Genomic DNA, 17,372 nt, shown 5'->3' on the forward strand with positions numbered 1-17,372 from the left:
TTCTCTAGCCTAGAAATCTAGACGGACCCTAGCGGGGCTAGTCTAGCAACCGTCCGTTGGCTTGTGAGATCGAAAATTTTTACTTCTATCAGGCCAGTCAAATCGTGTATAGAGTCGTTAGGCGGGCTTAACATAATGATTGATGGCAACGGTTTGGCTTGAATTCCATGCTACTTGAAAACAAATAAGATAATGTTACTGTTGGCGAACAGTATGACACGAGTTAAGCTTTTATTAAGTTGGCAAAAGTTTGAACTAGCCAACTAGCTCCGCTGGTGGGAAACGCATGGGACTAGAGCTGTCCTATTGCGTGCAGAGGGAATTTGAAAGACAACCGATTATCCCGCCCCTCGGACTGAGCTCTGCGAACGGTGAGTGCCCAGACCTTACATTTTAATGTGGGTCTGGCTCGTCAGGCTAGCTTGAAGTAAGCATATTATTAAACAGCTATAGCTTCTACCCCAAACGTCTGCTAGCACATTAGCAATTTTGATGTTAAAAAAGAAACTTACCCATACTCGATTAACTTGCCGGCGAAATAGTCTTGTGGTGGAAAGTAACACCGAATCATTTCTCACTGCCAGCTCCTGTCTTGCACGAGCTGCAGCATTATACAAACGATTAAAAACTCCTTCGCCCTCTAGCTGCTCAGACATGCTTACTTATCAGTAACAGGTGCTATGTGATTTGATGATTTTTGAACAACAGCACACTGCTCCCGCCAAACAGCAACCCGCCTAAAGCAACGTCATTTCGCCTAGTCCAAACTCCAATTCAAGATATCTTTAATTACATTTTGACTACACAGAATGAAAGTTATAGATATCTCCAATTTCAGATATCTCTAATCAATACTCATTCAAGATATCTATAACTTAATTAAATTATGTCTATCCTTAACTCCAGTTTGAGATATCTACGTCATTTTGACTAGTCATAATTCCAGTTACAGATATCTACGTCATTTCGCCTAGTCAAAAGTTAATTCAAGATATCTGAAAAAGAACATGTAGATATCTTGAAATCTATCTAGTCAAAATCAAATTGTAGATATCTCTAACTGGAATTACAGATATCCGTAATTCACATAGTGGATATCTGCAACTGAATTCATTTGTCCTAGGAAGAATGTCTTTGTGGATATCTGAAATGACAATTATGGAAGAATGTAGTTGCGGATATCTGAAATGTTCATTTTGACTAGGCAAAACTGAATACAGATATCTGCAACACATATCCAGTCTAGCTGTAAAATGTTAAAATGGCTTGCCAAACGTTACTTAGCATCGCTTAGACCACCTTTAATGTAACACTACATCATTTACATGTTTGAAGAACCTGTAAATGTACAGTATTGTTTTACTCAACTTAAGACTTTAACTGTATTTTTTTTCTTTGTTTAGACTTAATAAATTGATTAAAAACGGTTTTGGGTAGCCATTTTCTATGTATTATTTATTACAGTGACTTTTATAGCTTATACAGCAGAAATTGATTCAGCACAAAAATCATATAGAAACAACACATGTAGTACTTTTCCTCAAAAATGCATACCACATTTTTTCCTCAAATTTCGGTCCAGTCTACAAGTCTGCTAGCGTACTAGCTGGTCATGCTAGGTATCATTAAATTAGCCTGTTTTACATAGTATTAAAGTGGTTAGCTTATTGACAGACATTCCATCCAGTTAAAGAGGCACTTGGCGACTATTTCAACGTAATAAACCCGTTTAGAAATCATTTGGATGGTTAAAGAAGTGCAGGTCTGGTTATTCCTTCGCTGTTTCTGGGTCGCGCCGGATTTGGGCTCGCTTTATTCACTACACATACATGTAGGCGGTGGGCCGAAGCCGCGTATCTGTTCAACCTTGAAAAATGAGAGATGGATTACTTGTTTTTTTACTATTCAGTAGGATACATTTATTTTAAGCGATATGCCACTTGTTGCCACTGACGTTCGTGACGCAGAAACTAGAAATATTAGTTTTAATATAGCTGCAAGCAGCAATGAGGGGGCCAAGCAGTGAGATCAGCAGGCCAGATTAACCATGTAAATCAATGCCGTTGCATCAGACATATAGCCTTAAGCAGTCACAGCAAGTTCCATGCCATACAACCCAAGATTGGCTGAGTTACAAGGTCAAGTTTCACATCAAAACATAACTGATTTTGTGGGGCTGAACCAGGGCTGAGTGTCGCCGCCCCCTCCCCCAGCCAGCCCACCGCCGCAACCGCCCCTGCCCATCCCACCCCGTCCCACCCTTGCACGCACACATTAAAATGAACCAGATGGAACTCGCTGTCATCAGTTTCACATCAAAAATAAAAGATTGACTGAGATATGATCACACTTGCTGTGATTTAAACACAGAGGTCAAAAATTGACGTCATAGGGTGAGTGGGGGTGTGAACTCGGCTTGGCCCAAGGATTCCAATGATACCTCATTTTGCCATTCGGGTCAACAGGTCAAAAGTTACGTCCGTGAACACAAGTCCAACTTTGGCCTGTTGGTGGCGCTAGAGCGCTTGAGATGCCGGCATGAAACTTGGTGAAATGAATTATTGGACTGTCCCCAATTAGTGTGCAAAATTGTATAACTTTTTACCAGACGGTTCTATGGGCTGCCATTGACTTCCATTGCAAAATAATGCGCATCAGCAACTACTGGCCAAAATGCATTTTTGTCAATTACGGAGCCCCCTAGAGGTCAAATGTCACCAAATTTCTTGAGCGTCCTCCCGATGTGGTCTGAGGTACATGTACTAAGTTTGGTTTTGATACATGAAAGCGTTGTTGAGATATGAAATCACTTCCTGTTTGGCGGCTTCGCCGCAAATTTTGATTGGCTGGTACAGGCCAAAGCTTCTGTCAATTGTTCCAGAACGCAATGCACTCATCAGGCATGGTCTGAAGATGGTCTCTGCCAATTTTGGTGAGGAACAGATGAAATTTGTGACCTGCCAAAACTTTTTTGTGTTTTTGATTTAATCCAATATGGCGGCCGAATCAATTACGATGACATCACAAGTTGGCTTGGGTCGGCCTAAGGACGTTCAACAGTAGTACCAGACACCACTAGTGGGTTTTAATTCTAAGCACAACTGCTGCTACAGGCCAAAAGGCATGTTTCTTAATTACAGCGCCCCCTAGAGGTCAAAGGTCACCAGATTTCTTGAGCGTCCCCCTGATTGGGTCCTGAGTCCATGGACTTAGTTTGGTTATAATAGATCAATGGGTTGCTGAGATATGAGCTCACTTCCTGTTTGGTGGCGTCGCCGCAAATTTCGATTGGCTGTTACGCGCGAACGGTTTTAGTTCCGAAGACAAAAAGCAATGCATTAATGAGGCATGGTCTGTAGATGATATCTGTGAAGTTTGGTGTCGATCGGACAAAATATGTGACCTCTGATACGTTTTAAGTGATTTTGATGAAATCCAAAATGGCGGAAAATCCATCATGGCGGAAAATGACGTCATAGGGTGCGTTGAACTCGGCTTGGTCCAAGGATTCCAACGGTACCTAATTTTTCAAAATCGGATCAACAGGTCAAAAGTTACGTGCGTGAACGCACGTTCAACTTTGGCCTGTTGGTGGCGCTAGAGCGCTCGGGGTGCGGACTTGAAACTTGGTGAAATTAATCATGGGGCACTGACTAATTAGTGTGCCAAATTTCACAACTTTTCACCAGACGGTTCTATGGGCTGCCATAGACTTCAATGGCAGAGGAATAATAATAAGAAACAGTAGAAACACAATGGGTGCCTTCGCAGCTTCGCTGCTTGGCCCCCAATTAACTATTAGTGGTACAGGCGAACGCTGTGGTCGCCAATGTCAATCTACCAATAGCATAGTACGATACTGACATACGAATATTACAAAGCCTATCAGATTTGGCTATAAGAATCAGCTGTTGGACAACAACATACACACTTTTTTTAGCAGCCGTCCGATATGGCTACCTGAGTATGGACATCGCCGAAGAGGTTTTGTGGGGTAAGTATCTTTGATATAGCCTATTATATATTTATCCCATGTTGGTTTCGTAGACAGCGATGGTCAAATGTGTTTTGTCAATGTAACGGCAATCTTAGTTAATTAAGGTTTGCGTTCTTGATAGGCTAATGCTTGTTGCTAGCTTGTCGAGCTAAAACTGTCTTTAGGTACATTGATTTTGAATAAAACGGAGACAGAGGAGTTCAAAAAGGCAAACCTTAATTAACCAAGATTGCCGTTACATTGACAAAACACATTTGACCATCGCTATCTACGAAACCAACATCACGTCAGTGGCAAAAAGTGGCATATCGCTTAAAATAAATGTATCCTACTGAATAGTAAAAAAACAAGTAGTCCATCTCTCGTTTTTCAAAATTGAACAGATACGCGGCTTTGGCCCACCGCCTAACAGCTCCCCCTGCAGCTTCGGTAGCAAGTGACTGCTACACTAAACTGCCACTAGCTAGCGAGCTAGCCATCAAGAAACCAAGCTAAACACATACAGGGCTCACAATAAAACGGTCGAGCAAACACATTCTATCAAAGAACCATCAAACCACATTACAAAGACTAAGTTCACCCAAGAGTAGGCTACTTACAATTTCAACAGCAACAAAGCCAAGTCGGCGTCCGTTTTGCGGTCTTCTTCGAAACTATAATCTGACTACATTTTCGAGGCGCGATTGGATACTTCCGCCGAGTCACATCCGGATTTACCCGGATCGGGTCCAGAAAGTTGCATATTCGATTTTCCACGGAGAAGCGATAAGGGGAGACGAAGCACCCATCAAACGACCCAGAAAGTTTTGTTGAACCATCAGAACTACTCTCAACCTGCATAATTAAGGTCATTTTTGCTAAAATTGTTGCATAGTGCTCCTTTAAATTACCTGTTCCAGTGAAAATGGTGACTTTCCACGCTGCCCCTAGCGGAAAACCAACCTTGCAACATTGAGACTACCGCTAAAATGTAGAGATGTAGTCCACTGAGCGGATTCGCACAAAACCAACATAACTTTTGAAGTTTATCGAACAACTTTCTTGACGTGAAAAATTATCTTTTAAATTCACACACATCATATGTGAAATTCGTGCCACAATTCAAACTGGACCAAAAAATAATTGTTATCTCTCCATTAACTCCCGTTCATATTTTTTTGAAAGATAGGTTCCTTGTAGCGGAAGTAAAACGGAAGTCACTGGGAAACTCTATTGGTCACCAGTTTAATGTTATGTCCAAAGGTAAAATAACATTAGCATTGGCTGAAGCTGGTTTCATTGTTGGTGTATTTGTGAAATATAGACAAGGTTATACTGAGTAACTTGATAATAGGGTTGTCGTTGTTCGAAAATCGTTTGCACAACCAACACAAGTTTCGCTAAAATAGGGAATTGATTTTAACCAAATATGTACACTTCATTTTAAACTAATTAAACAAATAAAAAAGATAGATGTAACAAAACCCACAAACAAGCAGAAAAAGAAAATAATTCTGAAAGTACAGTAGGCATTGCGAAAGCTAAAAAGAAAATTCCCACCAATTTCACGCACCAGAAGTTTCAATCGGCTGCTGTGCTGCTACAGCCACGTTTGCCTGCAGTAATGTTTTTCACTGATGTTATGGCAGTCCACTCTGCTTATTGTTTTTCGAGAATGTTGCACTCCTGTTTTTCATTGTGCACGAAAGCCAATACGAGCCAATAAATCATCAGAAATATTGCTGGCCTGTGCGTCTTCAAGCTTACTAGCCTGGAAACCAGACTCTCTGACTTCGCAGAGAGTCTGGCCTAGATCCATAGGCGTTCGTTTATTTCCGGGTGGGAGGGCACAGTTTTGAGGTTTAAAATCATTGGAGTTCCTTTGAACCAATCTCTAACAACCGGCGTTTCGTCATACAGAGAAGTTTCTCTGCAGCACGCCCATAAAAAACACGGGTGCAGCTTATCAGCAAACAATCACACGTTTCATCTGCGTAACTCTCGCCAAAATGCATCATATAGTGTTTTGTGAATGTACCCAAGTCAAACTTTCATATAAATGCATAAGTACGTCCAAAGCGCCACTTTTAAGCTTGTATGCGTTGTCGTTTTCTCAGTTGTTTTTTCTGCTTGCTGCCATCTTGCAAGGAGTGAGTTGTCCAAAATCTTTCTTTTTAGTAAACTATGTGTACACAAACAATGTTCTTAATGCTCAAGTTCATATGTAGAGAGTATTTTTTATGTTCTGGAACAGGAACACTTATTTAAAAATAATGGTAACCGGTTAATACCGTTACCGGTTAAGTTTGAGGAGTAAAACTCCTCAAAGTTTTAGTTGCCTAATTAACAAAACAAAAAAAAGTAATTATTTTCCTGCGCACGTTACCATGACGGCTGAGGTTCACTTCCTGTGTGACATCACATCAGACATTCGCTGACTGAATGGAGAGAGAGCGGTGGATTACAAAGTCTCCACTCCACTTAAATAAGAGGTAAATTATGATCCATCGTTAATTAAAACGCTCATTCCAAACACAATATCAATAGCTATATTTGTCGACTCCACGTTAATGATGGACTAGCGGACATTAGGCCTACTGGATGGCCTTTCCCCCGACAGTTGCAATTTGTTGTTGCCCGAGTGGCATAACCATGTGTCTTAATAATGTCATTACGTTTGTGTGGAAATTTTCTCTTTTAACAATAAACTACACATTTGAAATAATTGTAGGCCTACTTAATTATTATTATTATTAATAATATAATTATTATTATGTAATAATGGTTGTAATATTATTACATTTGGTTTAAGCTGGATGAGAAAGATGTGACATAATTCTATTGCATTAAACAGCTGACAGGAACGAAATTAACCGTTCCGAGAACAGTATTTTTTTGTTCTAACCGGTTCGGGAACGTCAATTTATTGGTGGAACTCATAACCGGAAACGTTATAATTCGGAACGAACCGATTGAAAAAAAAAAAATCGGTTCAAATCCCTGATTTTGACCCGACCATGTAGCCTACTAAACTACAGTTTGACTCGGGTACGTTCGTAGCCTTTAGTGACAAAATCTATGACTAAAGTTTAGCTGACGATATAACATCCTACTCCACTGTGACTTCGTTCATGACACTCCTGTTAATAGGCTAGACTATTATTTACATTTGCTCAAAGATTTCATAAGTATAAGTCATTTTCGCTCCCTACGTTGATGTATTCCAAGCGATCTGCTTCAGGGGCGGGGACGTAGTAATTGAAACATGCTGGTTGGTCGGCTGCCCAACTGCCGAAGTAAACGAGCGTGAATCAACCTATTCCAGACGGAGTACTGTAGGGAAAAGAAATCGACCGGAAGTATGTAGACAGGCCAAGGCCAGGCTACCTCTTTACGTCTTTAGACATAGAAAATCGATTCAATGAACACTTATGTCTCAAAAATCAAATGGGATTTTTTCACAAAAGTGACAGCCCTACTTGATAACAGCACTGTTTTTGTCTCTTTCGACTGTCATCCCATTCATTTTCTGACTATACTGACAGGAGCTAAGTTAGTTAGACAAACGCTAACATTTGCTAATGCCATGGTTTACTGGTAAAGATAGCAGGGAATAGATGCCTGTCTACAGTGCATCCTAAACACCCGTCAGGGACAGTTCTGTTTACCAAAAATGTGAAAATGTTACTGTTCTTTGTGGCCCTGTCAGTGCTTTGTAAACTGACCACATAGAGTGCATGTAACAGGTTGTAATTCGTCCGCCGCTCATGGCCCTCGAACCAGCCACTTCAACATACACCGGCATGGGAGTCGAACGCTCTAACCACTAAGCAAAAAGCCCAGGCTTCCAACTTAGCGGTTAGAAGCGTTTTTAACGTTAAGGGTGTGATATACACGGGCAACTAGCATGCTAGCTCAATTCGCCACCATTACACTCACCTTCCTAAATCCTCAATCCCCATGATCCGGGTCACCACGGTAACAGAGGTCGTAATTCGTCTGCCACTCACGGCCCTCGAACCCGCCACCTCAACACACACTGGCATGGTAGTCGAACGCTCTAACGCAACGTTTTTTTTAAATCTCTTCACGTTATCTCTCGGTTTGCCCAGACTGACTGCAGCAGCACAAAGCGTGAGAACTTCTCGCAACGATGGCAAACTGTTTCGTTGTTGAAACATTAGAAAATCTCCCCTCTCATGCGTTTCGTTAGTGAATTTGCCCAAAGCATTGCCCCATTATTATACAAGGAATGACTGGCCTATGTAGCATCAGCCCATTTTATTACAATTAAGTAGATGTTGTTTAGATCTAACAGTCCAGACAACGCTCATTTGAAGGTGCAACTTCGGGTGAAATTACAAGATGAGAGCAATGACATGTTGACAGGGTACAAAATTCTTTTTTCATTTTGTTTACACACAAGATGAAAATAAAATAAATTACAGAGGCATTTCAGGATATCTGCTTTCATTACCTAGGAAATCAAAATATACTGTCCTTAAAAAAATTGATTTTTGCCATTTTTTAAATTAAAATGTCACATAGTAACAAATCCCTCTGTAAATATCTTCAGAATACTGCTAAGTGTATAACTGGAAAGTTTGGCGTACATATAATAGGTGCTACATAGGCTGAGTATGTTTCTACTGGAAAATGAGGAAAAACTCAATTTGAGAAAACAGCCCTGGAACACAGCCAATGAGATTCCGTTCTCCGCCTAGACTAGAATTTGAACTTTCGCGATTGGTTGCGGATACAAAGGAAGTGTCCATATTTGGATTGCATCGTTTGTGATAAACAAAATGTCATTTTTTTTTGTCCCGCCACAACTGTTGTGCATACTGTGTTTGAATATGTGTTGTTCCTTGGATTAAAATAAATTAAATTAAAATGCTCACTATTTTGTCTCAGTACTCCTGGTCCTGGAGCAGTAGGCCTTCAATCATTGCTTGTCAAAGATATTAGGGTGATGGGAGCGTGCTCAGCAGTTGGTCCACCCGCTGCTCTAGACAGCTGAAGAGCCCCTCGGCGAGGGCCTGGAGACGGCTGTAGGCACTCAGGTCCAGAGAAAAGACCTCCTCCAGGAAGTCCGACTACAATCTAATAAACCAGTTGGAGTAGATCACAGGAAAATGTTATCAGAGTGCTGTCAGTACTTACCTGTAGCATCTGCCAATACTGATGTGCGGCTGATGACCAGTCCTAATGGGTAAGAAAGCATCAACCACTGCAAGCAGCTGGTCCAGGAACCCACCCTGCACCTGCTATAGGTGAGAGAACAGTGTCAGTTAGGCATCACAAGACAATGAAACATAGTACAACAGGCATATAAAGTGTAGCGTTGCTTAAAGGGACCAGCTGGGGTTGAGCCTCATCAAGCATGCCAAACAGCACCAACTCAAACACAATGTCAAGGACGTTTATGTGGTGGATCTGAAACTCAAACATGAAATGAGTTATAATGGGCAAATCAAGAGATCTGTCTGTGATATGAGTCTATAACCTCCAGAAGCACCACCTGTAATATTTACCCTTGCCATTTGGTTAATGTTATGTCTGGCGAGCAAAATATTAAGACATCTCACCCTTGCAGTGTCATTTTGTCTTCTTTGCCTGAGCACCAAGACTTTGATCAGCAGTCACAACTAATGCCCGAATCGGATCCATTTCTAAAGTTAAGTTCTTTAATGCTGTAGGTTAGGTTACGTTATCTGTAGGATGCTATAAATGCATGTAAGTCTATGGAAGTTTTAAAAATGTTTAACTAACGGTTAGGTCATGTTATAGCCTAGGCTACTATAGCCTAATTAATACCTTTAGGATGACAAATTTGTATATAATTTTGTAGGCTATAGGCAAATTCAGCAAGGTAACCAATCCCCACAATGTTGTAGCCCAGTATTTCTCAAAGTGTGGTCTGGGGACCACTGGTGGTCTGAAAGCTATCCAAAGTGGTCTGCGAGCAGACGTGGTAAAATATAATATAGATGAGTTGTTTGCAATATTGAACCAACTTGTATGTAAATCCAAACAGTTCTGTAACACTGTCTATGTAAGATATGCCAGTTTAAATCATATGAATCCTCTGACACAATAAGCAAAGTGCAAAGACAATAACCAAGGTGGTTGAGTGTGTAGGCTAATATACTGTTTAAGTAGGTATAATTTTTTTTTTTAGCTAGGTGGTCCGTGCATTTCTTTTTTATTGGTTTATTGGTTACCTTTTTTAGTGGTCCTTCGTCTGAAAAAGTTTGAGAAACACTGTTGTAGCCTACCTACATAAAGTTAGGATGTACACAGATAAGTGTTACACTGTTTTATTTCAATTATCATATTGTGATACTCCGGACACACTTGTCACATTCGAGGGAAACTTCCCGTACTTTATTGAAGTCAAGTAAACTCTGTATAACAAAGCGAGTTGCTGTTTTAGCCACAACTCACGCATGCAACAAGGCATTCACAACCAACTCTCTCGAACCCACCACACACGCACCCGCGCACACCCACCAACACCCACACGCACGCACACCCCTAAACTCCACCCCCCAATTCCCCTAAAAGGCACACAACAATTTAAGAACTGACCAGTAACAGAACACAATTATCACACACAACTCGCAGGTTATCACACTGCTCCCCCCTTTATGAAGCCCCTCGCCCTCGAGGGGTCATGCAAAAGTCATTGAACCGTGGCGGTCTCCGATGCTGTCTCTGTGGCCTGCTTGGGTCTGGTCTCAGTCTGCCTTGCGGTGATACAGGGGGTTGAGCGGGGAACGCCGAGTGGGTGTCAGGGACACTAAGGCTGGGGGACATCAGGGAAGGGGAGGCCGAGATATTTGAATCTGCAGAGGGCCCGGGATTTGTCCGTGAATTAGGCCCCAGCTCAAACGATGGGACAGCATTCCCTCTGTATGGTGCTAATCTGTCCCGGTGGAGAACTACTCTCCTACCCCTAGGGGGAACCTGTACCCTATAGACCACCTCGCCCACACGCTCGATGACCCTACAAGGGCCATCCCAGTGGCAGTCCAGTTTGGGGCACCGTCCCTTTTTCCATTTAGGAGTATAAACCCAGATCAACTCCCCGGCCTGGAAGTCTCTGGTTATTAGGGGTCGGCCAGTCTCTAATAGCACAGCCTTTCTCTTCAAGTGTGCTAATGCCCTCACTGCTCACTCTATGGCCTAGAAACTCCACTTCCCTTTTCATGAAATGGCATTTTTCAGGATGCAGTTTAAGCCCTGCCCCAGCTATTCTCCCCAGCACCTCCATCACAGCAGCGACCGCGACAGCAGGGGATGGTGATTGCTTTGTAGCACAAACTGCAGTCTCCCTCTCTATGGCGAGATCAAGTGCTTCACCTAGCGTAGCAGGGTGGGCGAATTGTACATGCAAGCGTAGCTTGTCCGGTGTAAGGGCTTGGATAAACTGGTCGCGTGCTAGCTCACCCTGGATGGCAGCTGGCATATCAGCATACGCGCGCCTGCTGAGGCTCTCAATCTCATAAGCCAGGGCACGGAGAGACTCACCCAGCTGTCTAAGGCGATGTTTGAACTCACACCGTAGAGAGTCCCTCAGGTTAAATTCCCCAAAACACCTCTGCAACGCTCCAACTAGTGTTGTATAGTCCCCTCTCTCCTCTGGGCTTAAAAGCAGCAAGCAGGCTGATGCGTCCTCCGTCAGCGACAGGGCGAGCTGAAGGGCCTTTGTTGCTTCAGACCAGCATGCAGCAGAGGCTAAAAGTTCAAACTGGGCTCGGTATGCCTCCCAGCTTCCCTTACCAGAGAATTTCGGTGTCTTTGGGCTAGCCGGAGCAAAGTGCGGGGCGCCGCCATCTTTGTTTACATCCGAAATAAACTCAAAGATTGTTAAGGCGGAGCAAGATACTTCGTCGTAGTTCATGTCTATGGGCGCGAAATGGGGATCGAATCCTGTCTGCATAAAGAGGCGTGTCGATGACGTATTGACGAGCGTACGTTGCAACCGGCCAACAGCAGCTGCATAAATAACCGGCGCACACCTGATATAAGGTTGATTTTCTCCAGACTGGAATGCTTAAAAATGCTAAAAATGTACCTGAAATGTTCAGAAGGGTTTGAGGATCATGAAAATGTGCCCGAAATTGACCGATCCCAAGCCCCGCCCCCTTTTACTATGTCACAATGAGGACGCCGGAGGACCTCGGTCAACCTCGGTCAATTTTGAATTTTATAGTGTCCATTCTGTAGCCTACAATACGCCGGTTATGTGAATGCTAATGCTTCTTTTGCGAGTAGCCTAAGTAACTAAATAACTAAAGAGCTCAAAAAGGTTCAAATATATGCCTGGGATACTTGTAGAAGTGACATCCGATATCCTGACCGTGTGAAACGTTGAGACTTAGGCCTAAGTTTGCATAACTTTGGATAGGCTGCTACTTTTCAGTAAAGAAATCTGAGTGTGTACGAAAATGTTCCCTTTTTTGTGTTCATAACTACATACAAAAACATAACCAAACCTGGTTTCCACTGTTGAAACGACAACATAAGCCTACGCAAAAAATTATACCTACCTTGCAGGAACTGAACTCGCACTCATACAATTGAAAGTACGCGCAAATAGGCTACACCTTCAATCACGTATCGCCTTACACACAATAAGAATACTTTCAGCTTTTAGGCATAGGCTACCTTGCCATGTTTAACTTGGGATAGAAGACTGTTCACAGAAATAAGCTAATGACCATTTTTTTCAACAAACGGAATAGACTACTGCGATGCATCATTGATGGCTGAACGAGAGATAGCCAATGTCTTCTAAAGATCAAATCATGTGCCGATTGAAAACCTTGCTGTATAGGTTATGCAGTCTCGAAATCGCCAATATTAGGCCTACTACATTGCCCACATTTAAATTAAGTATAGCATAAGCGGGCACTGATGAAGTCTTGTGCAAGACAAATCACGTCTGCAAACTGCAGATATGTCGTGCGTTGTATGGGTAAACTCGGGTAGATCTAGTGGTTTCTTTTCAATAGCCTACATTTGTATCATGTTTATTTGAACTCTTCCTTCTAAAGCAGCCATTCAAAATAATAAGTAGGCTATCGGCCTACCGAAGCGAAGCTATCTCTCCACCTCCCCAACATGAGCTGCTTAACAGGCTAGCCACTCTCCCAAGTTGCGTGGGAACTTGGATCTGCAGCACTTGGACCAGTCTTTAATTAATCCTCGGTATGGTTAGATTTTGTTATGGACACGTCAACACCATATGTTTGCACAGACCTGTTTATTGAATCAGTCACATCTGCAGCAAATAAGGTAAACTACCTGCTTGTGATAACGTGCTAATTGTTTATCCCCAGTTAACATGCATCCCATTAAGATCCGTAACACCAGATTGGTTTGTCCTCAATTTGTGGTGTTCCACCTCGTTGATAACAGCAGACATTGTGAATGTGTCCTTCCGAATACTGAAGGCCTTTCTGGCCTCTGTTTTTTGAATATATCAATATTACTTGACGCCCAGAAATCTAGCATACACTGTTACACTCTGCTAAATGGTGCTGCGTACCCATGTTGAACACGCGTTCTCGCACACTTTCCTGCAAACTTGTCCAGCCGAAGCCCTCTCAGACTCCCAGTGGCGCGAAACAGTGGCACCGTGCCGCAAAGTTCCAAAATTTCCATCAGTCCAGGACGACAGGCCAGGGAGCTCAGGCAGATCATCTTCACTCTCACTCTTCACCTTGGAACGGGCACCCATGTAGCTATCCATAATTCCCTCTCAGTAGCCAGAAACAGCCAATCGGAGCGGGGTCTAATCTCGAGCTTCTGACACCAATGTGATACTCCGGACACTCTTGTCACATTCGAGGGAAACTTCCCGTACTTTATTGAAGTCAAGTAAACTCTGTATAACAAAGCAAGTTGCTGTTTTAGCCACAACTCACGCATGCAACAAGGCATTCACAACCAACTCTCTCGAACCCACCACACACGCACCCGCGCACACCCCTAAACGCCACCCCCCAATTCCCCTAAAAGGCACACAACAATTTAAGAACTGACCAGTAACAGAACACAATTATCACACACAACTCGCAGGTTATCACAATATATTTTCAAATATTATTTCAATGCAGTTCCCAGCCTGCATACTCATCCAGAAACAGCACCGTTGTTGTCCATGGCCTCACACATGTGCAAACTCATATCAGATAACTGACGGAAATCTGGCACATGAATATGTGGCAGCAGTAACATCCCAAGTGTTGAACAATTCACACTAGGGTTGGGTATTGTTTGCGTTTTATCCGATACCGGTGCTAAATCGAGTTTTAAAATGGTGCCTGTATCGGTACTTTGTTTTTGCAATGAAATGGTCTAAAGCATGAATTGCTTTTTTTGATTGATAAGACATTTGAACATGAAATTGCACTGTTCAATTAACTATCAATATCAATGCAGAGATATGATAACTTTGCTGATAACATTTCAAATAGATGCCATTTAGCGCATTAGCAAGGTTATTGCATAAACTATGCTGTTGATGTTGTTTCATAGCCTTTATTTGCTTGTGTGTAGTTACTACTAGATTTTGAAGAGTTTGAAGAGTGATATTGCTTTAAAGTAGGCTACATGGCATGGGATAGGCGAGCTGTCAAACTCTGTCCTCTAGCCCAGGGGTTCCCAAACTTTTATACGACAAGGCCCCCCAAATACCACTAGGTTCTTGATGTTTTATTAATTAAACCCATCGACAATACTACGACAAATGAAAAAATACATTAAGCTAATCCTAATAATTATTTTAGCCACAACCACATCGCGATGGAGCATACAATGTGTAAAAATGTTATTTGGGGCTTTTTTGCTACAGTATATGAGAGCCATCACTCTACTATTATTCCCAGTCATTATCATGGGAAATATGTTCAGATATAGTGTTGCACGGTGTATCGATACTAAAAAGGTATCACGATGCCTTCATGCAAAAAACGATACGATTTCCGACGTTTTTAGAATTGATACTTTATTAAAATTAACGTTCTGTGTCTGTGTGAACTGCTGCTCTCACTGCTCCTTGCACGCATCTAGGCAAGTGGGCGTGTCAAGCAGGCAGCTCTGAGTGAGTGAGTGCGCAGCCAACGTCAACATACAGTAGTTCTTTGCCGACCGTCCTCGGCCTTGTGGATAAAACAAAAGGTGAAGTGAAATCTGCAACTATTTCGGATACATCGCGAATAGTGAAGGCAAGCCATCAGATACACAGAGGCCCGTTTGTGAAATATGTTTCAAAGTCATTTAAAAGCAGTAGGCTACGTGGAACTTGGCTAAACACCTCGCAGACATATCCCAACATTTTTGTTCAAAGAACGACAGGTTAACGAATATGCTATAGAAAACACGACTACATGGTTAGTGCCAAGTTCTTCTCTTCTGTTTTAGTCTAGCCTAAGTGTAACGAGTATGGTACTCTGGGATAAAGCGAACCTTCCTTCATCAATGAATTTTGACGAGACATAACTAGCTGTAATCATAGGGTGCTAACGTGATGAAAGCGCAATGTTCGCGCCAGAATAACATTGCCAGAACTTGTAAACAATCTATTTCATGTTCGGTCAGTACTACTGGTAATATTTGTCATGGCATGTAGACTGCAATTTGTTTAATAAGTATTGCCCAGATGTAGGATAGGCTACCCGAAATGCGCTAATTAAAGCCCACAGCATATAATACCACCAAAGCGTGTCGAGTCCTAATAATAATAGCGGCTTATTGTTACGTGGTAGCAAATCATGTTATCAAAGAAATAGACGTAGGAATGCACACAGACATATTGTAACAGGTAATGGTGTAGGCCTATCTCACAAAGACCTGAGTGGTTGGAACGTCGTACTTGTACACTGGGCGCAAAGAAGACTATCCTCACATTTTTCCCTTTGCAACTGTCAAAGAAATCCCATGAACACGGGATGGCCTAGGGAAGCCTATACTGTACATCAGATGGCCTAAAGATTAGGAGCCTCTGCATAGCATTCAGTGATGTGCATGCAAATTTCAACACTGATCTAGCCTAGTTTGGCTATTTAAAGCTACTTAATTGGCAAAACACAACACAATGTAAATGAGCTATAACAAAAAATAAAGGACTTAATCACACAAAGTAGGCCTACTATTTTACTGACTATAAAAATAATTATGTAGGAAGTTTAGAACCCAGAATTGACCTGCACACTACAAAAGTGCACCAAATTCAACACAAATGACTCAATACGCTTGGAGGAGGTATGAGTCCTTTCTTTTCCAGATATCTTAGGATTTCGCCGTAGTATCGTTTCAGTATCGAGCATCGTGATATTTATGGCAGGTATCGTATCGAAGTCATAATTTTGGTATCGTGACAACACTATTCAGATATGCGTCACATTATTATAATGGCATTGTATAACAACCCTCATAGTATATTTTAAATGTTTCAAATGTATTTATTTCTTGCTTTTATTTTTTCCTCCAACTTGAGGCCCCCCTGGCATCCCCTCGCAGCCCCCACTTTGAAAACCACTGCTCTAGCCTATGTGGTGCACCCCTCTGCTTTAAAGGACAATTCCGGTGCAAAATGGACCTAGGGGTTAATAACATGTGTACCGAGTTTGCCTGTTCTCTGGGATATGTTTTCATGCTAATCGAACGTGACAAGTTTTACCACAAACCGCTAATTAGCTTATAACGCTAGTCTTCAGGGCACATGTAAAAATAAATTGCTATTTCTATACCACTAACAAGGCTCAAAATAGCATCACACTTCCATGGTAGCATAATGAGGGGCCCTACAGAAGCATTGAAAACTTTGCAAGTGTACAGACAGTTTATTAAAAAGATAGTTTAGAAACAGTACCGTTTACATATACAGTCTGGCGCCATCTTGGGAAAACAGCTCGCGTTGCTCCAGTCCAACGGCGTGTAATGTGAGCTGAATTGTCATGTGACCGTTAATGCAAGTGAGAAAATAATTATTTTCTGGTCCCGTTTGAATTTTGCCATGAATGTCAACATATGTTGTCTGAATTTTTAATATAAATTTCCGTGTAAAGAATGCTACAATTTAGCGGGCAGAAGTTTGATGCGTTTAGACTTTGTGTGAGAGCACTTTGTGAACTACAACTTTCCCCTAGACAACAGCTAACTAGTTTCCCATAACAACCATCAGATGGTCGAGATGAAGAGGGTTATTAAGATTTTGAACACAGTGAACCATACAACTTCACAATTACACTGTATTAATGTGTTAAGGGAAGCTAGACATGTTTCGAATATTTTTGTTACCATGTGTTTATTCCTGCCGTTACAAAAACTAGCATCTTAGCTAATGTTAGCGATTAGCGACATGTAGTCTTTCTCATTATGTCTT

General features: G+C 42.0%; 1 long non-coding RNA gene across 4 annotated transcripts in view; it reads right to left on the minus strand.

The window, feature by feature from the left end:
• LOC121708526 overlaps nucleotides 1-17,343 on the minus strand; it is a 30,423-nt gene extending 13,080 nt beyond the window's left edge. For all 4 annotated transcript variants that reach the window (XR_006031675.1, XR_006031676.1, XR_006031678.1 and 1 more), the window contains exons 1-2: nucleotides 16,860-17,343; nucleotides 8,878-9,243 (exon numbers count right to left, since the gene is read on the minus strand). This is a non-coding gene — a long non-coding RNA (uncharacterized LOC121708526). The remainder of the gene's footprint in view (nucleotides 1-8,877; nucleotides 9,244-16,859) is intronic.
• Nucleotides 17,344-17,372: the final 29 nt, after the last annotated feature.

This window comes from Alosa sapidissima, chromosome 5 (assembly GCF_018492685.1).
Source record: "Alosa sapidissima isolate fAloSap1 chromosome 5, fAloSap1.pri, whole genome shotgun sequence".
Lineage (NCBI taxonomy): Eukaryota > Metazoa > Chordata > Actinopteri > Clupeiformes > Clupeidae > Alosa > Alosa sapidissima.